Source organism: Prionailurus bengalensis, chromosome B2 (genome assembly GCF_016509475.1).
Source record: "Prionailurus bengalensis isolate Pbe53 chromosome B2, Fcat_Pben_1.1_paternal_pri, whole genome shotgun sequence".
In the NCBI taxonomy this organism is placed as follows: Eukaryota; Metazoa; Chordata; class Mammalia; order Carnivora; family Felidae; genus Prionailurus; species Prionailurus bengalensis.
Window position 1 is genome coordinate 106,107,561 of NC_057349.1, and position 10,288 is coordinate 106,117,848.

Here is a 10,288-nt window from a genome sequence, read left to right on the forward strand (position 1 = left end):
GCTCTGTGCTGAGGCTCAGAGCCTGTGCTCAGAGCCTGGAGCCTGCTTTGGATTCTGTGTCTCCCTCTCTTTCTGACCCTCCCCCATTCATGTTCTGTCTCTCTCTGTCTCAAAAATAAACATTAAAAAAAATTAAAAAAAAAAGAATGAAATCAGAGTTGAAGTAAACTGAGGTGGGGGGAGGAAAGGAGAAAGGGACAATGGTAAGAAGATATAAGATTCCTTCCACTTAAAAGGTAATCAGTGTTTTATACTGAAATCTACACAAATAATAATGCCAAATAAATTGCCATCTCACTAACTTCCTGCAAATAGAGTAGCTCATTTTTTCACATAAGATGATGACTTTTGTATATGAAGCTGATGCCTGCAGGTCTACACTACTGGCTTTTGACTGTAAGCAATAGAGACATACTCCAACTTAGGCAAGCAAGCAAGTATTAGAAAGATTGGGAATAGCCCACAGAATCAAAGGAAAACTGAAGAATCTGGGAAGAACAGGGATCAGAACTGCTCCAGGGTCCCAGACAGAATGATGTAATGGAGAGGCCCACAGCTTCTTCGAGGTTCTCTGTGCAGAATGAAGAGCTCTTGCTATTACCAGTGTTTGCTTCCCTCTTCTCAAGAGTCATATCCTCAGAAGGAGAGGCTAATTGGCTTAACTTGGGTCACATGTTCATCCCTGCTAAGGGACAGTAGGTCTTGTGGGACAGTCTTATCAAGACCAAAGGGAAACCAAAAAAAGGGAAAGATAAACTGGCACCTTAAATATTACAGATGTCCCTATAATGGCCTCCCTGAAAAGAGTTGTGTTTTGAGTTACAGTCCATTCTCCCTGAGTTGACCACAATCCCACACTGCCTTCCTTTTGATGAACTGCATACTTTTGAGAATTGCCTGTCTGGTCATAGAGGTGTGACTGTAGAATAATTTTTTTCAATCAGTATTTTTTCTATCAATCTACTAGCAATCTTTTTCTATCAATCTACTTGTAAATAAAATCTACAGGCATATAAAGCTGAAACCCCATCTAAATTGGCTCCTTTCCTAATTAGTAAGATTTACCTATTGCAGCATTTTACAGACTTCCATCAAAATGCTTCTAAAGGCAGAGAAAGGAAATAGTAGAGATTGAGTGGATGAGTAATATGCCCACCAGAAGCTTAAACTTTCACCAAAGTGTCATGTTTTAAAATTTTGTGCAGAATTTGTCTTACTTGCTTTATGTCCACATTTTCTTCTCCCAAAATCTTTATGAAATTGACATTCCTTGGAAAAGAGCCCTATTTTTATTGTGGCTTCTAGAACTCCTTGGCATAGTGACAGGTTTCCCAACAACATAAAGCACAGAAGTACAGAAATAAAGGAACTCTTACGTGATTTTCCTTGTTATGGTGTGGGTTTCAACTCTTGTGACGTGTCTGACCTATAATTCTAAGAAAAACCAGTGATTTGTGATATGTAATAATATATACCCACTACCATTGCCTGGGGTATTAATAATCAGAATTTCTAAGCTATGAGGGCCTTGAGAAAGAATCTTAGTCTTTTACAGATGTGAGAGCCAGTCTCATAGGGGTGAAGTCACTGTCAGGTTCACGAACATAGAAACTGGCAGAACTAGGGGTGCCTGGGTGGCTCAGTCAGTTAAGCTTCCGAGATTTCGGCTCAGGTCATCATCTCATGGTTCTTGGGATTGAGCCCCACATTGGGCTCTGAACTGACAGAGAGGAGCCTGCTTGGGATTCTCTCTCTTTCCCTCTCTTTCTGCCCCTCCCCCACTCTCTCCATCAAAATAAATAAATAAACTTAGAAAAAAGAAAGTGGGAGAACTGGAACTTGATTGCACCTGGGTTTTTTGTTTTTGTTTTTGTTTGTTTTGTTTTGTTTTTTTACTTCCATTCAATACTCCTACTACAGAATTTGCTGTAAGATTCACTTAGGACACGCTTTACTCACAATGTCCAGAATAGTAAAATGTTCCATAAGGTATGTGTATTTATTTGCTCTGGTGGCCATAACAAAATACTATGGCTAGGTGGCTTAAACAACAGAAATTCATTTTCTCACAATTCTGGAGGTTTAGAAAGCCCAAGATTAAGATGTCATCAGGGTTGATTTCTAGTGAGGCCTCTCTTCCTACGTTGTAGACCACTGTCTTCTTGCTGTGTGCACACACATGGAAAAAGAGAGATCTTTCCTGTCTCTTCTTCTTGTAAGGATACCGGTCCTATTGGATTAGGGCCCCACCCTTAAGACCTCATTTAATGTTAATTATCTCCCTAAAAGTCCTATCTCCAAATCAAATCAAATCATATTGGGGGTTAGGGCTTAACATAAGGATCTTGGGGGACACAATATAGTCCATAACAGTATATATATATATATATATATATATATATATATATATATATATATGTAAGTTCTTATCTATCGATCTACTTACCTATTTACCTATACTATCTATCTCAGTTTGGGGCTCTCGATTAAGTTTATTGATATCTTTACAGAAAAAAGAAAAAGAAATAAGAAAAAGGAAAGAGTGGGGAGAACAAAGCAAAAAAGGATCAGGAAATTTTAAGGCCCAATTATCGCACATTTATACTTATGTAGAGATTTTTAAAAATCAGATATTTAGCTGCTAATCTGAGAAGACAGCTAGCGGGCAAGGTTGAGATATAAGGCAGGTGAAACTTAGAAAGAAGAGTGAAATATAGATTGTGAGATAATGCTTCATGATCCTGGAAGACAGGTGTAGGTTGAGTGTCATTGGAGTTGGAGAAGGGGCAGTCATCCTGGGCACAAGGGTACATTTAATATCTGAAAAAAGGGATTACTTTGTGGTAGATAAGGAAAAGGGGAGATTAATGTCTAGAGACTAGTTTTTCCTTTTACCTTTTAGTGCCACTGTTTCCTCATCTGTAAAATGGGGATTGTAGTATACCTCCTAGCGTTCTTTTGAATTAAACCTATACGGAAGAAAAACATTTCCTTAATTGCCCCCTAAATTTGCAAATCCTCTTGTCTCTCCAAATGGAGACATTGTTATATACCTCAGAGGCCAATCACACAGTAGCATTTGCAAATGACCCCCCCCCCGCCCCGCCCCAAAGGTTATGCAGTGGATAGCATGTGTCCATACTGAAGGCATTTCTCTTCTCTCACTGCTTTCCTTCTCCCTTTTCAAATCATGCCTGCTTAGACCTTCCAAGAGTCAGAACTGAGCCACTGCCTGGTCAATACTCTCCTACTGTGACTGTTCTCTTGGTAATACAAATCCTGGTTGAAGCCTTTAAATTGCCCCCTGTAGGGCTTGATTGTTCTTTGATGACAGACTAGTCTTCTACTCACCCTTGGAAAAGGGAGTGAGAAAAACGGAAATGAATAAATAGCTGAAATGAATGATCTGAAAAGAAGGCACTGAAGCTCCTTTCTAGAACATGCACATGGTCACATGCAAATGTACTACTTTTATCAGAGCTGATATTCTCATTCAGGAGCATACTTAGTTTCTACTTAGAAATACTCAGAATTTACCAACTTTGAAGAGTTTTTCCTCACAGACTTTATAACTTTCTGTTACACAATACGTGCAATAGGAAGAACTTTGGACTTGCCTTCTTGTGATGTGTAGGCTTTTTGTTAATGCCTTTGTCACAAGTTTCAAATTTTCTGCTTTGTTGCACCTCTGAATCTCTTCCCTTACTTCATGGTTCATGGATGTTCTGGTTTTAGATGACAAAGATGTCTCTAAGGCCAATGCTCAGAAAACTCTCCTTTCTCTAAAGAAGTTCTTTTTTTTTTAATAGTTGTTCACTATGTCCCCTTATCAAATAATGCTCTGATATTGAGGCTGTAGCCAAAAATTCTGGTATAACAACCATGCGGGGGTGGGGGTGGGGAAGGTTGGAAGAGGGTCGGTTGACGTTTAATGCTTTCATCCCTTTTATTTAATTTTTTCATTCCTTTTAAATACAGGTTATACAGATTTCACCAGCCCTGAGAAACAGAATAATCAGTATGTTTTTAAAGCTCTACTTTGCCAGAGGTCACGGTTCAGTTATATCACCCATCATTTAGTTAATTAGACATTTTGCTCTTAGCTGAATTTGCTTAAACAAATATGCACACAAATGAAAAACTATCTTTGCAAATCAACCAAAAACTCAATGTTTCTCCATCATATAATTGTGTAGTGAATGTTAAAACTTGGATTCTTGCCAGCTTATTAGTCTGAAACCTCAGGGAATGTGTAAAAGTGCCCCCAAAGTGCAATTTTGTAAGAATGAACTTCGTGGAACTTCCTGGTATCATTCCAGTAATAATAATGGATTATCTTAACAGTTTGATTTTGTAACATTACTAGCATTGTCTCTGAGCTCAAGGATTACCTTTATTCCAGATGGTATCTGTTTTTGACAGGAAAGAGCTCGAATGATGGATTTCTTTATGTTTTTCCTCTAAGGCAGAATACTGTTCCAATATTCTCTATAGGCTGTCACAAAACACTGTTTTTAGGAACCTAATACAGAGGATTTTATTTAATAGCCATTATTCAACTTTTAAAACTGTCACTGACCATTGCCTCTTGAGTACTTGCATCCCAGTCTATCTTGGTTTCATAAAATACCTAGTGTATCGTCATTCCTTCCCACCTGCTCTCTCCCCACAACACAAACTCCCCACAGGCTGCCCCACCCAGTGTTGGATCATTGTTATTCAGATTTATAGTACTCATTTCTGCTTTAGGATTAATTTATCAACCACTTTTTTAAAAGAATCACAAATGCCAGGGCGCCTGGGTGGCTCAGTCGGTTAAGCATCTGACTTCAGCTTAGGTCATGACCTCACGGCTTGTGGGTTCAAGTCCCACATCAGGCTCTGTGCTGACAGCTCAGAGCCTGGAGCCTGCTTTGGGTTGTGTGTCTCCCTCTCTCTCTGTCCCTCTCCCACTCGTGCTCTGTCTCTCTCTCTCTCAAAAGTAAACAAACATTTAAAAAAAAAAAAAAGAATCACAAATGCCACTGAAAATAAAACTGTCTGACAGACTATAAAGGTCCATGTATTATATGAAAAGTAATCCATGATAATTCTTCCCTTGGAAACGTGATGGAATTTCAAAATGGGATTCCTGAGTTAAAGGTTATGTGTATTTTTAATTATAATCGATTCTATCAGATCATTTTACAAATATTACCTCCTCCAAATGTATCAACTCATCAGCAATGTTTTTAGATACCTGTTTCTGCCTGGTCATCAGCTTTTACCCTCAGTCTTTACTTTTTGCCCATCTGATGAATGAAAAAACAGTACCTCATTGTTTTGATTTTCACTTTACTGACTACTTGTGAGGTTGAGCATGTTTTTATATGTTTGTTAGCCTTTGCATTTCCTCTTCTGTTGGTGATCTGTTCACTGTGCCCATTTTATTTTTTAATATTTATTTATTTTCAAGAGAGAGTGAGAGAGCAAGCAGGGGAGGGGCAGAGAGAGAAGGAGACACACAACGTGAAGCAAGCTCCAGGCTCTGAGCTATCAGCACAGAGCCCAATGTGGGGCTTGAACCCATGAACCGCAAGATCATGACCTGAGCCAAAGTCGGATGCTGAACCCACCAAGCCACCCGGGCACTCCAGGTTGGTCAACTTTTAAGGTAAATGACCTAAGAGTACATATTTGTACAATTCATACATAAATGAATGTGGCCGTGTTCTAATAACTTTTTAAAAACTCATAGTTGACTTATAGTTTATGATTCACCATGTAAGGAGCTTGGAAGTTGTCAATCTGTTGCAACCACAAATAAAAAAGCTGAATGAACTGAAAATCAACAACTCTTTTTTGATCCATAAGAGAAAGTGAGATCCCAATTAGAGAGCCAGGTGAATGCAGAGAATCACAGGAGCAGAAAGCCCTGAGCAGAGGCCTCTGCAGGAACCTGTGCTATGTCAGAAAAATCTGACCTGTGATGGGTAATTGCTAGAGGCTCAGAGTGGACAAGTCTGTGATGGGTAATTGCTAGAGGCTCAGAGTGGACAAGAGTGGAATTAAAAGCTCTGGAGGGGCTGGCAGACACAGGAGGTCCCCCACACTTAGGTAAGCTTCACCTTCAGGAACTCAACCAGGTTCTCCAGTGAATAGTAGGGGGAAAAAATCTCCTCATGCTTCTGACAGGAGGAGGAGAAAAAGAGCCATTTTGAAAGATGCCAGAGCATTCTGTTCTTCTTAACAGGGGGTACTCTCAAGAGAAACTATTTTACCACAGTCTAAATTATTGGGGTTTTATCCAATCTAGGGGGAAGGGAAATACCCAATGCCAGCCCTGTCTAGTCATCCTGGCCCACATAAGACGGGGGGTGGATTAGGGAACTGAAAAATACTTGTGAGTTCACAAACCAGAGGCACAAGGTTCACTAAAAGACTGAGACCTGATCATAGGATTGCAGAACGCTTCCCACCCTCTGCACCTTGACACCACATTACTAAAGGACTGTTCCTTCCACCCAGTACATCATGTCCAATCACCAGATAAAAATTATAAGGCATTCTAAATAGCAAACAAAAACAAAAACCCAAAAAACAGTTTGAAGAGAGAGAGCAAGCATCAGAACCTGACTGAGATATAACGAGGATGTCGAGGTGACATATCAAAATGTCATATACTTGGAATCACAGCATGCTTGTCCCCATAATGTTTGAGACTTACCATATTTCTGAGGCTGTAGAATTCTTTCTGCATTTATCTGTCCCTGGCAGAACTTGGGTAGAACTTGGGTGGAATTATGCTTAAGAAGTTCAAATTTTATATTATACCTTATTTATATGAACACTTAACATTCCTAAAAGTGCCACATTCATTGCTTTTTTTCTTTTTTTCACAAGTGACAAAATTAGAAGTTCTTTAGAAAAGAGACAAGTCCTTAAGCTTTGGATTGAATGGATATACATAATAAGATAATATGTTTTCCTATTGTTCCAGAATTGTGGCAGAAAACAACAGGCATCAAATCTACCTCCTACTTTTTTATTTAATTTTTTTCAGTTTATTTATTTTAAGAGAGACTGAGACAGTGTGTGCAGGGGAGGGGCAGAGAAAGAGGGAGAGAGAGAATCCCAAGCAGACGCTGCACCGCAGTGCAGACCCAGACGCAGAGCTCGCACTCACAAAAATGAGATCACGACCTGAGCCGAAACCAAGAGTCGGACGCTCAACCAACCGAGCCACCCAGGTGCCCCCAAATCCAGCTCCTTCTAAGGGCAGAGAAGTAGCTGGAATTTGACACTTCCATTCTCAGCCTACTGAAAGATGGCAAAGAAGAAAAGGGGGGAGCCCTTGCCTATCTCCTTTCAGGAGGCTGAACATTTTGAAGTCAAGAGACCTGTTACCCTACCTACGGTTACTCTTGGAGGAAAAAAACAAACAATTGAGGACAGGACGCAGGCTCTGCATGTTGGGGGGGGGTGGGATACTGTCAGACAGAAATGGAGCTAGAACCCCTTTGCTTAAGTTTGCAATTCAAGGAAGTACAAAAGTTGCAGCCTGCATGTGCCTGCAGACCTGAGAGCTGACCATGGAGAGATGAGACTGATGTCTCTAGTCTTGTCAGAAGTGGCAAACATTGGGGCATAGAGGTGAGTAGAACAGAGAAATGTAGCCGTGTGGGGGGGGGGCGTCCTTTGGAATACACAGCCAAATTTCAGAAGGATGCTGGTGCCTGAAGAGCTTCCTTAGCAGAGCATCCTGTAGTCACATAAACAGCAATGGCTAGTGAGGAAGAAGACTGCAGGCTTTCCTGGTTACTGCCTTTCCTCTCTCCCTCCTCCCTCTGGTGTCTCCATCACCAGACAAAGGGACTGGAGAGATGTAGAAAGGAGTGAAGGGCGTGCCTGGTGCTTAGCCCTTACTTCCTCTGGCTGAACTGCCAAAGGGAGAAAAACTTTGACATGGACATGAGATTCCAGTTTCTTTTTTTAACGTTTATTTTTGAGAGACAGAGCATGAGCAGGGGAGGGGCAGAGAGAGAGGAAGACATAGAATCTGAAGCTGGCTACAGGCTCTGAGCTGTCAGCACAGAGTCCGATATGGGGCTTGAACCCATGAACAGGCTCGAATTCATGAATCATGAGATCATGACCTGAGCTGAAGTTGGATGCTTAACTGGCGGAGCCACCCAGGTGTCCCTCCATTTTTAAAATAAAGTGAAGTGATGGGAGCCTGGATGGTTCAGTCGGTTGTGTCCCACTTCATCTCAGGTCATGATCTCACGGCTTGTGAGTTTGAGCCCCGTGTAGGGCTCTGTACTGACAGCTCAGAGCCCGGAGCCTGCTTTGGATTCTGTCTCTCTCTCTCTCTCTCTCTCTCAAAAATAAATGAACATTAAAACTCTCAAACACCTCTTAAAAATAAATAAATAAAATGAAGTGAGTCTTGGACAATGAGACTAGTCCAAAAAGTGACAATGACTGAAACACTAAGGTATGTGGCCAAGAAGTTAACAGATGTTTCCCGTGGAGAAAAAGGGCTTGAGAGAACAAAGACTAGGTAGGCATTACAAAAATGCAATTATTTTATACATGCTATATGTAACATGCAATATTATATATATATAAATATCTATCTATATTTTTATATATATTTATATATATATATATATATTCACATTGAACAACCCAGGTTTAACTGTGCAGGTTTGACTCCTACTGAATTTTTTTTTTGATACATTTTTTTTGATAAATGTATTTTCTCTTCTTTATGATTTTCTTTTTTTTTTTAATTTTTTTCCAACGTTTTTTATTTATTTTTGGGACAGAGAGAGACAGAGCATGAACGGGGGAGGGGCAGAGAGAGAGGGAGACACAGAATCAGAAACAGGCTCCAGGCTCCAAGCCATCAGCCCAGAGCCTGACGCGGGGCTCGAACTCACGGACCGCGAGATCATGACCTGGCTGAAGTAGGACGCTCAACCGACTGCGCCACCCAGGCGCCCCTTCTTTATGATTTTCTTAATAACGTTTTCTTTTTCTCTAGCTTTATTATGAGAATAAGGGATATGATACATATAACATACAAAATATGTGTTAATCCAGTGTTTGTACTACTGGTAGGGCTTCTGGTCAACAGTATGCTGTTAATAGTTAGGTTTTGGGGGAGTCAAAAGTTATATGAGGATTTTTGACTGAGGGGAAGGGAGTTTTGGCAGCCTAACCCACTATATTCCTCAAGGGTAAACTGAATATGAAAATGGAAAGTGTAATAAGTAGTGCCATGAAATTTGCAAACAGTGGTGAGATTTACAAGGAAGAAATGACTTCAGGCTAGGAGATCGAGAGAATTTTCACTGAGGACGTGGCCTGTACGATGATGCTCGGGAAATGGGTTGGGGCTCGGGCAACACCTACTTGGGAAACAGGGATTAAGGAGAAGGCAAGAGAGCAAAGGGGGCAAAAAAGGTACAGAACTCCTGCAGGTACAGAACTGGCCTGGAGGAATACTTTGTGGTCCAGATGGGCTGGAACATGAGCCTGTGTGAAGGGGATGATGTCACTGCATGGGCAATTTCCACCAGAGAGAGGTTACTCAGGTCGGTCATGCTGGTAGTCAGCGATCGCGTGCTGAACCAACAAAACAATAAACTGACTGGACTGCCAAGCCGCGGAACCCCCTTTTCTGTATTAAGCAATGGACAGCCAGTAAAGATTCCACTTAGAGGGGGAGGACATAGGCAGAATTATGTTTCAAGAGCACTCCTAAAGATCCTCATTCACATTTTGGGAAGAATTAGCCTCAGGTACAAGGTTTGACTAAAGAACAGGAGCAGGACCTCCGTAAGGCGCACGCTTCTGTCTCCGCACCCCTCCTTTCCAGGACCCTCGTTGACCCCCTACATCAGCACTTGCTGAGGGCTACCTTCTGTTCCTAGGTTCTTTCTGGCGTTTGCAATGTAATGTAATCCAGTTGGGCCACTTTTATCCCTTAGAAACCGTTTCTGGCGGGGCCGTGCGAGGAGACAGGCAGTAGAAGACGCCCAAGGCCTCGAGGGACGCGGAGTGCCTGAGGTGGCCCATTCCAACCTTGAAGACAAGTGCCTTTCTGTCGAGTCCTGCGGGCAAGGGTTGGCGGCGTCTGTTCCTCGTTCTCCACACGACTAGGGGGCGCCCTCGGTCCCCAACCCGCTTAGTTCCCAGGAGCGCGCTCTCCTTCGCGGCGTCTGGTTAGGCCACATCCTCGGACTCAGAAGTCGCGTCAGAGTTCTGCATCGACCAATCAGAACTGTCCATGTACTAGTGG